Source organism: Lemur catta, chromosome 1, assembly GCF_020740605.2.
Source record: "Lemur catta isolate mLemCat1 chromosome 1, mLemCat1.pri, whole genome shotgun sequence".
Lineage (NCBI taxonomy): Eukaryota > Metazoa > Chordata > Mammalia > Primates > Lemuridae > Lemur > Lemur catta.
The window spans coordinates 85,114,493-85,124,620 of record NC_059128.1 but is presented as its reverse complement, the minus strand read 5'-3'; positions in this window follow the sequence as shown (position 1 = coordinate 85,124,620).

Sequence of the window (10,128 nt, the reverse complement as noted above, 5' to 3'; positions counted from 1 at the left end):
GAATCAGCTTGTCAAGTTACAAAGTAACTTGCTAGGATTTTAATTGTAAGTGCATTTACTCTATAGATCAAGTTGGGGAGAACTGACATCTTGACAATATTGAGTCTTCCTATCCATGAACATGGAATATTTCTTCATTTATGTAGCTCTGCTTTAATTTCTTCATCAGACTTTTGTAGCTTTCCTCATACAGATCTTGCACATATTTTGTTAGATTTATAACTGAGTATTTCATTTGGAGGGATGGTAAAAAAAAACAATGTTGTGTTTTTAATTTTAAATTCCATTTGTTCATTGCTGGTATATAGGGAAGCAATTGACTTTTGTATATTATCTTTCACCCTTGTGTCCTGAAACTTTGCTATAATCACTTATCACTTCCAGGAGGATTTTTTCTTGTTGATTCTTTCAGGTTTTCTACATAGACAATCATATCATCTGTTAAAACCAGTTTTATTTTTTACTTCCCAATCTATATACCTTTTGTTTCAAGTGTGTGTCTTATTGCATTATTTAGGACTTCCAAAACAATGTTGAAAAGGAGTGGTGAGAACAGACATCCTTGCCTTGTTCTTGACCTTAGTGGGAAAACTTCCAGTTTCTCACCCTTAAGTATGATGTTAGCTTGAAAGTTTTGTAGATATTCTTTATCAAGTTGAAGAAGTTCTCCACTTCCTAGTTTACTAAGAGATTTGTTTATCATGAATAAAAAATATGTTGGATTTTGTCAAATGCATTTCCTACATCTATTTATATTATTGTGTGATTTTTTTCTTTTTAGCCTATTGATGTGATTGATTACATTAATTGATTTTTGAACATTGAACCAAACTTACATACAGGCAGGAAACTTAAGTACATGTTACTAAGTGAAAGAAGCCAATCTGAAAAGGTTACATACATACTGTATTATTCCAACAAATGTACCACTAGGTGGGGCGAATGTTGATAATGGTGGGTGGGGGGTTATGTATGTGTAGGGCCAGGGAGTATGTGGGAAATCTCTGTACCTTTCACTCAGTTTTGCTGTGAACCCAAAACTGCTCTAAAAAAGTCTTTTTAATTTTTTTAAAAGTTAAAAAATGAAGCTACTAGAACTAATAAGTGAGTTAAGCAAGATCAATATACAAAAAAGTCAGTTGTATTCCCATATAACAATGAACCATGAAAATCAAGTTATAAAACAATATAATTTACAATAGCACCAAAAAAACATGAAATGTTTAACTATAAATCTAACAAAATCTGTTCAAGATCTAAGAAATCAAAAGAGATGAAAGAAATCAAGATCTAAGAAATTTAAGATCTAAGAAATCAAAAGAGATGAAAGAAATCAAAAGAGACCTAAAAAAAGGAGAGATACACTGTGTCTATGGATTGAAAATCATTACGCTGTTAAGATATTAATTCTTCTCAAACTGCTCTATAGACTTAACACAAGTCCAGTAAAAATTTCAGCAGGGTATTTTGTAAAAATTGACAAGCTAGTTCTAAAATTTAAATGGAAAGGCAAAAGAACTAGAATGGACAAAATAATTTTGAAAAACAAAAACAAAAGCAAAAAAAGCATAATATTCAAGGTTTACTATAAAGTTATAGTAATCAAAACACTGTAATACTAACAGAAGAATAAACACACATAGATCAATGGAACAGAAGCAAGAAAATATATATACATATATATATTTGATTATCAATAATGGTACAAAGGCCAAAGAAAAAGTAATCTTTTGACAAATGATTCTGGATCATTTGGATATCCATATGCAAAATATAAACTACAATCCACACTTGTATCATATATAAAAATTAACTCAAAATGAGTCAGGCCTAAATATGAAACTTAAAACTATAAAACTTCTAGGACAAAACAGGGGCAGAAAATCTTTGTAAATTTGGGTTAGGCAAAGATTTCTTAGCTACAACAAGAAAAGCACAATCCATAAAAAAAAAAGATTGATAAACTTAAGATCTTAAAAATCAAGAATTTTGCTTCTTTAAAAAATCTGTTGTGAGAATGAAAAGACAAGTCATAGACTGGGAGAAAGTACTTACAAATAATATATCTGACATAGGACTTGTATACAGTACACATTTTAAAAGTCTCAAACTCAATAATAAGAGTAAGAAAACAATCCAATTTAAAAATGAGTAAAAGATTTAAACAGTGATTTACCAAAGAAGAGAGAGGGCTGGCAAATAAGCACATTAAAGACACTTAACATTATTAGTCATAAGGGAAATGCAAACAAAATCACAATGAGATACCATTACATGCCTATCAGAATAGCTTTAAAAAAGAAAAAAATTTTAATTGATAATGCCAAAGGCTGGTAAGGATTCAAAATAACTGGAACTCATACATTGCTGGTACAAATGCAAAATGAAGCAACCATTTTGGAAAACAGTGTGGTAGTTTCTTGTAAAGTTAAACACACACACCTTACTATACAACTCAGCAATCCTACTCCATTTCATTTACCCATGTGAAATCAAAATGTATGCTCACACAAAAACCTTTGTTTGGGCTGGTGTGGTGGCTCCCAACTGTAATCTCAGTACTTAGGGAGGTGGAGAAGGGAGGATTGCTTGACCCCAGGACTCTGAGACCAGCCTGAGCAACATAGCAAGACCCTCTGTCTCTATTTAAAAAAAAAATTAGTCAGAAGTGGTGGTGCGCACCTGTAGTCTCTGCTACTCCAGAGGCTGAGGCAGGAGGTTCACTTGAGCCCAGGAGTTTGAGGTTGCTGTGAGCTGTGATAGTGCCACTGTACTCTAGCCCAGGCAACAGAGTGAGATCCTGTCACAAAACAAACAAACAAACAAAAAAAAAAACCCTGTGATTGAATGGTTATAGCAGCTTCATTTAAATCTCCACAAACTGGAAATTCAACTTCTGAATGGACAAACTGTGGTATAAAATATGATGGAATACTACAGAGCAATAAAAAGGAAAGATCTACTGATATACTCAGCAACATGAATTAATCTCTAATGCAATAATTAATCTCAAATGCAATATGCTAAATGCAAGAAGCCAGACTCAAAAGGTCAGATTTTATTTATATGACATTCTTGAGAAGGCATAACTGTAGGGTCAAAGAACAGATCAGTAGTTACCAAGGTCTAGAGGTTGACTCTAAAGGGGCAGGAGGGAATCTTTTGAAATGATGGAACTGTTTTATTAATATATCTTGATTGTGGTGGTGGTAACATGACTGTATGCATTTGTCAAAACTTGTAGAGCTATACACTACAAAGAGCAAATTTTACTGTTTATAAATTATACCTTAATAAAAAGGTGGACAGGGGCAATGTGGGTTATAGATTTGAAATTCCTGCAACATTCTCTGTTGCCATATATTAGGTTGAGTGGAACAGCATGTAGATGGCTCCCAAATCCATCCACAATAAATCTATAATCAAAGTCTTTATGCCCATGTCATGCTTCTTTTTGAGGACACACTCTGCCAGGCAGTGCCTTATAACTAGTATGAAAAAAGAAGGAGTGGGAATACTGGATTCTACCTCTTTCTCTAGTAGGAATAAAGGGAGGGAGGGAGGGAAGGAGGGTAGAAGGAAGAGATTTATGTGCATGACTGACATAACAGTACACCTATAGACAAACTTTTTGGCCATTAAGGCATCTAAGAAATTCATGCTAACCCCAACATTTGTTCAGCATGGTGCCAGATAAAATCCATGTTAGTTTGATGATCCCTAATTTACTAATCCAAACAATCATGTCAATGAGGGATTTTATTCTAGGCAGCCAAGGCACCGTGTGGTATGGTCAATAAACATGAAAACATACATAACGCATGCTTTGTAACCCAAGTGATTTGAAAGGGGGAATCCTGAAAGGTTAGAAAATTTCAAAAGTAGTCCAAGTCACATACTTCATCAGCTGGCAAAATAAGGTCAAATAGCTCTTATGCCAAGGGGACTTTATATTCATAATTTCCACTGTAGAGAAATTTGTCCCAGAGTTTGCTGATTCTCAGGATTTACTGAGAGCAGTAAAACTTTGCTGGTCTACAAATTTCACATACAACGCTTATTTTCATGATTTGAAACCGTTTATTAAGACCCTACAAGCAAATGGCACTATGAAACGTGTCTGCCACTATTCCTGCACTAAAGAGATTACCATCTCAATAGACTGCATTTACACAGACAAACAGCACACAATGGTAGAATGGCCAACTGCAAACAATAATTTAATTAAATTACCTAACTCAATATCTTCTGTATGCAGGGGTATTATGTGACAAATATTGGGGTATAATTTAGCCTCAACAGATAGAGGAGGCTTAGTCAACACTATGGAAGAGTCTGCCTGTTGAGTAGACCAGATTATTGGGTATTAGATAAAGGAGGCAGCAAGGTTGCTGAGAGAGGGAATGAAAGGAAAGATAAGGGAAGAAGGAGAAATTATGTAGACAAATGAACCTAGTAGAGGTACTGTTTTAAAAGAAATTTTATCTCAAAGATGACTAATTGTTCATAGTTTTTCGATGGGAGTCACATGCTGAAGAAGGTGCCAGAGGAAAACTACTTTGCAAGAGTGTGTTTGACAAATAATAAAGGGCAAGGGGCAGAGGCAGGGAGATCAGTCTGGAGATCAGAAGGGACAAATGGAGGCTGACAGAGCTCTGGAGAAAGAGCTGAGGGAGCACAGGTGGCAAGAAGTGGAGACAGATTCTGCATGTTTTGCTATAGAGGAAAGCAAGGTGAGTCCAGGGCACAGACTAGAGGAACCCTACCATTGTGAAAATCACAGAGACACTGAAGATACCTCTGAGACGAGACCTCAGAGATCAAAGAACATGCAGACAGAGCAGAAGTTGTCAAGGCTGGAAAGAGATCAGAAGCAAGGCTAGAGAGCCGACCATTCCCTCCAGTGCAAGCTTACCCATGGCAGCCTTGGTGGAGTCTATTTCTGCAAAATAAAGGACGAAAGATGAAAACAACCACCCCAGGCAAGGGATTGCCTAAGTCAGGTGTTTGCAAACTCTTTTTTCAGGCTCAGAACTTTGTTCAAAGGATATCTTTGAACATGAATATGCAAACAAATGTAGTAACATTTAACCTGTTAAATGCCCTCCTCTCACCCTAGCAGTGGCTCATGAAAAGACTCTATAGGATCTCAAGAGGTCCCCAAAGCAAAGTTTAAAACCACCGGAAGTCACCCAAAGTAATGTTCCCTCTTTCCCCTTTTAAAAGCCTTTCCAAGGGTGCTGCTCAAATTAACACACAATGGCAAACACTGCCTCCTCAAACACACAGGACCCAGGTGTGTCCACCTGAAGAACCCCTGTGCGTTTTTTCTTTAATTAAATTCTTCAAATGTGCAAAAAACAATAAATGGTATATTTGAAGTACATCAGTGTAACTACCACTTGTACCTAATGGATGTGAATATTTTGCCATATTAAGATATTATCATTTTTAAAGAAATGAAACATTACAGAAACAGTTGAAAACTCCTTTTTTCTCCTCCTCACTCCCATTCTTCTTCTGCCTCTCTCACCAAAAAAAAAAAAAAAAACTATCCCAAGGCTGGTGTTCATTCTTGCTATGAACAACTTCTTTCTTTCATTCTGTATGCATATATTCCTAAACCCATGGTATTATTTCCTGTTTATGTAATGACATATCATATGTATTCATTCTTCTGCAGCTTGCTCTTTTCACTCAACATGATGTTAAGATTTACTTATATTGATACATGTAGATTTGAATCACTTATTTTAAGAGCTAATTATTACTCCATAATCTGACTATTCCCTACTTACCCATTCCCTATTTTGTGCATTTAGGTTGCTTCCAATGTTTTCCTTTTACAAACAATGCTCAAATGAACATTCCTGTATTTGTCTTATCATATGCATGTTCAAGACTTTCCTTAGGATATAACTGAAGTAGAATCACCAGATATAAACAAGTTTTGATCCTGTAGGCCTTACTTCAGCTCTCACCTCCTTTGAGAGGCTTCCCCTAACCTGGTTGAGCAGAAATAGGTGCTTTTCCTTCTCTGGTCCCAAAAGATCTTGCAAACACCTCTATCTTTTTCTGTACTCTCCACAGGGGTATTTGCATGTTTGTATCCCAAATGAGCCATGATCCTCTAGAAGGCAGGGATCCTGTCCCTAGCACATAGCAGGCTCTTAATCAGTGCTTGCTGAAGACAATTAGAAGTTAACTGGCAAAAAAAAAAAAAAAAGGCCCTTGGTTATGTGGCAAGTTATGGGAGTGGTAACCTAAACTCCAAGAGATGGCACAGTTTTCCATCCAGAAAGGATGTAACCTCAAACTCCTGGGCTCAAGTGATCCTCCTGCCTCAGCCTCCTGAATAGCTGGGACTACAGGTGCACACCACCACCTCTGGCTAATTTTTTTAAATACATACAGGGGGTCCTGCTATGTTGCTCAGGCTGGTCTCAAATTCCTGGGCTCACGCAATCCTCCCTCCTCCACCTCCCAAAGTACTGGGATTACAGGTGGGAGCCACCACACCGGCCCAAACAAAGGTTTTTGTGTGAACATACATTTTGGTTTCACGTGGGTAAATGAAATGGAGTAGATTGCTGAGTTGTATGGTAAGGTATGTGTGTTTAACTTTACAAGAAACTGCCAAACTGTGGTATAAAATATGACAGAATACTACAGAGCAATAAAAAGGAAAGATCTACTGATATACTCAGCAACATGAATTAATTGTGATGCTTCTGGCTTTGTTCTTTTTCTCAAAATTGCTTTGGCTATTCAGGGTGTTCACTTGTTCTATACAAATTTTAGGATTGGTTTTTCTATTTCTGTGAAAAATGTCATTGGAATTTTAATAGGGATTGCATTAAATCTGTAAATCACTTGGGGTAGTATGGACAATTTGACCATATTAATTCTTCCAATCCATGAACATAAGATATTTTTTATTTATTTTTATCTTCTTAAATTTCTTTCAACAATGTTTTAAAGTTTGCAGTGTATAGAATTTTCACCTCCTTGATTAAATTTTTTCCAAAGTACTTTATTCTTTTTAATGCTATTATAAATGGAATTCTTCTTAATTTCTTTGGGGGATAGTTCTTTGTTAATGTATAGAAGTACAACTGATATTTAATGTTGACTTTTTATTCTGCAACTTCACTGAATTCATTTATTAATTCTAACCGTTTGGGGAGGAGTCCTTAGGGTTTTCTATGTATAAGGTCATAGTATCTGCAAACAGAGACAGTTTTAGTTCTTCCTTTCCAATTTGGGTGCCTTTTATTTATTTTCTCTTACCTAATTGCTCTGGCTAGAAACTCTAGTACTATGTTGACTATAAGAGGCAAGAGCGGGCACCCTTGTCTTGTTCCTGGTCTTAGAGAATGAGCTTTCCATTTTTCACCATTGAGTATGATGTTAGCTACGAACTTCTCATATATGGCCTTTTTATGTTGAGGTACATTCCTTCTATATCTAATTTTTTTGTTGAGTTTTATCATGAAAGGAAGATGAATCTTGTCAAATGCTTTTCCTGCATCTACTAAACTGAACATGTGATTTTTTTATCTATAACATAAGACTTCTTTATACCTTCAGTTCAATTTTTTTTCTTTTTTTTTTTTTTCATTTTAATAGATTTAGGAGGTACAAGTTGAATTCCATCGCAGAGCTTGTGACTTTTATCTTTCATTCTGTTAATGTGGTGTAACACATTGATTGATTTGTATATGTTAAACCATCCTTGCATCCCAGAAACAGTTTCACTTGATTACGGTGTATGATCCTTTTGATGTGCTGCTCAGGTCAGTTTACTAGCATTACATTGATAATTTTTTAATCTGTGTTCATTAGGGATATTGGCCTGTAATTTTTTTTGTCATTGTAATAGAGACCTTGTCTGGCTTTGGTATCAAGGTGACGCTGGTCTCATGAGTGTGGAAGTGTTCTCTCCTCTTGTAAGCATCTTTTGACCTATTAATATCACTGCTAGAATTTATCTTGTAAATAAATATATTTATAAAATTATAAAACAATTCTAGTAGCAAAAGCCATAAACAACCTAAATGCTCATCAGTAGAGTACTGTATAAATTATCAGGCATCCACTGAATGGAATATTATATAGCCATTAGAAAAATAAGTTAGAGTTACTCCTGGAAAGGGGCTTATAGATATGTTAATTTGTAAAAATATGCTGTTAAATCAAAAAAGCAAGGAACAATACAGTATGCACAAGTATGAATCCATTTATATAAAATATATACATGCTGGAAGAAGACACTAGAAAATTAATAGTGGTCACCTTTAGGTTAGTAGGGTATAGGGAGAGTAGAATTGATTTTTACTGTTCATTTGTACGTTTTGGTATTATTTAAATGTGTGTGTGTGCTGTATTATCTTTATTTTTTATATTTTTTAATGTAAAAAAAAAGAATGGTTTACGGTAGACTGTAGTATTTAAATAGGTATGATTGTTTTTTCATTTTGAGAAGAGGATGAGGTGAAAAATTGTCACCTTCTTTCTCTCAGTAAGGAATGCTACTGCCTAACTACTTGCCCAGACTTCAGGTCATTTCCCAGGCTCCACACTGACTTAACACAGTACATCCTGCCAAGGAATAATGAAAGATGAGCAACTTTTTGCCGGAAGAAATTGAGCTTCTGTGTATTTGAATAAGCCCTGAGAATTCCTTGCAGCTTTTCCAGGCTAATCTGAATACTCCCCAACTCAGGTATCATTTCAATTCATCTTTTAAAACCAATGCTAATGGACGAAATGCAGGACAATTCAGCTCAGGGTTACATTTCCTTACTGTTTAGGTAAATATCATATTGCAAACAACAGTATTGTCTTTGATTATTCAAACACGCCCCCACATAAGTTGGGGTGGCACACATGGGTTTTACCGTACTCACATACAAACAGAACAGCACCTATTCAATTCCAATCTAATGGCCTCCTGAGCACTTTTTTCCTTCTTTCCTTGAGTACAAGCCCATCCTAGCAGGGGCTGATGTATCCCCGTGGGATTTCGTGCAATATTTTGTCATTCTGATTGAAATGTGTGCTGTCTGGTCCCTATAGTTTAATTTAGAACAATTAAGGTTCAGGGTACATGAGCTGGCAAAGCACATTACAAACAATGGCTGCAGAATAAACTGCAAATCAATCCACACTAAATCACCCTGAAAATCCCTGCCAGCGCCACAAAGCCATCCGGATTCCAGCCCTTCCTCCTCTCCCCTTCCATCTTCACTGCAGAAAGGCGTCTCCATTGTTCGGTTTTGTAATGATTTTACAGAAGTGTTTATCCTTCCGGATGTAAAACTTCACAGTCTCAGGCTGGTGATCGGGGGCAGGTAGGAAAAGGATGCTGAGGGGGATGTGGCTCAGTTCATGCCAATTTTGGCCCCAAAATGGAGAGTGCTTTTTCCGTTTTCCAATCCTGATACTGACATGTTATGGAAATGTGTCTCCATACCTGGCCGGCTACCTTATGGGAAATATTTGAGCTTTTGCTCATCTTCTTGTTTATTTATTTTGATGCCTGAATGGGCATCTCCTTCCTTCCTCATCCTTCTATGTGTATCTACCCCATAAAGCTGCCTACTTAGCCAGAGAGGATGAACTGCCAGGTATAAGAACTTTCTTCAGCTACAACCCACAAAATCCCATGAACCCACCTTCACCACCCTCTTTTATTGTTGAAATGAAAGAGCACTAGAGCAAATAGCTCATCCTGTCATCTGGATAGGGGCACTGCAGGGCTGGCAAATACCATGTTTCCAAATTCCAAGGAACCTGTGAAAGCAAGGCATGACATCAAAATTCTAAATGTGCTCATTTTTTCATTTAGCAATTCTACCATTAGGGTTTTTTCCAATAGAATTATTTTCCGAGGAAGGCAAATACATGCATGTGAGCATTTCTTGAAATATTGTATTAGTATAGTGAAAATATTATAATCAATCAAAATTTCCATCAACAGGAGAATGGATAAATAATGCACGATAAAATCATGTTATAGAAACTGCAACCCTTAAAAAGAAACGTAGATCTACATGAATTGATTCAGAAAAATGTTCTTAAAATATATTTAAATTGAAAAATGAATTGTAGAATAGCTTGAATAGT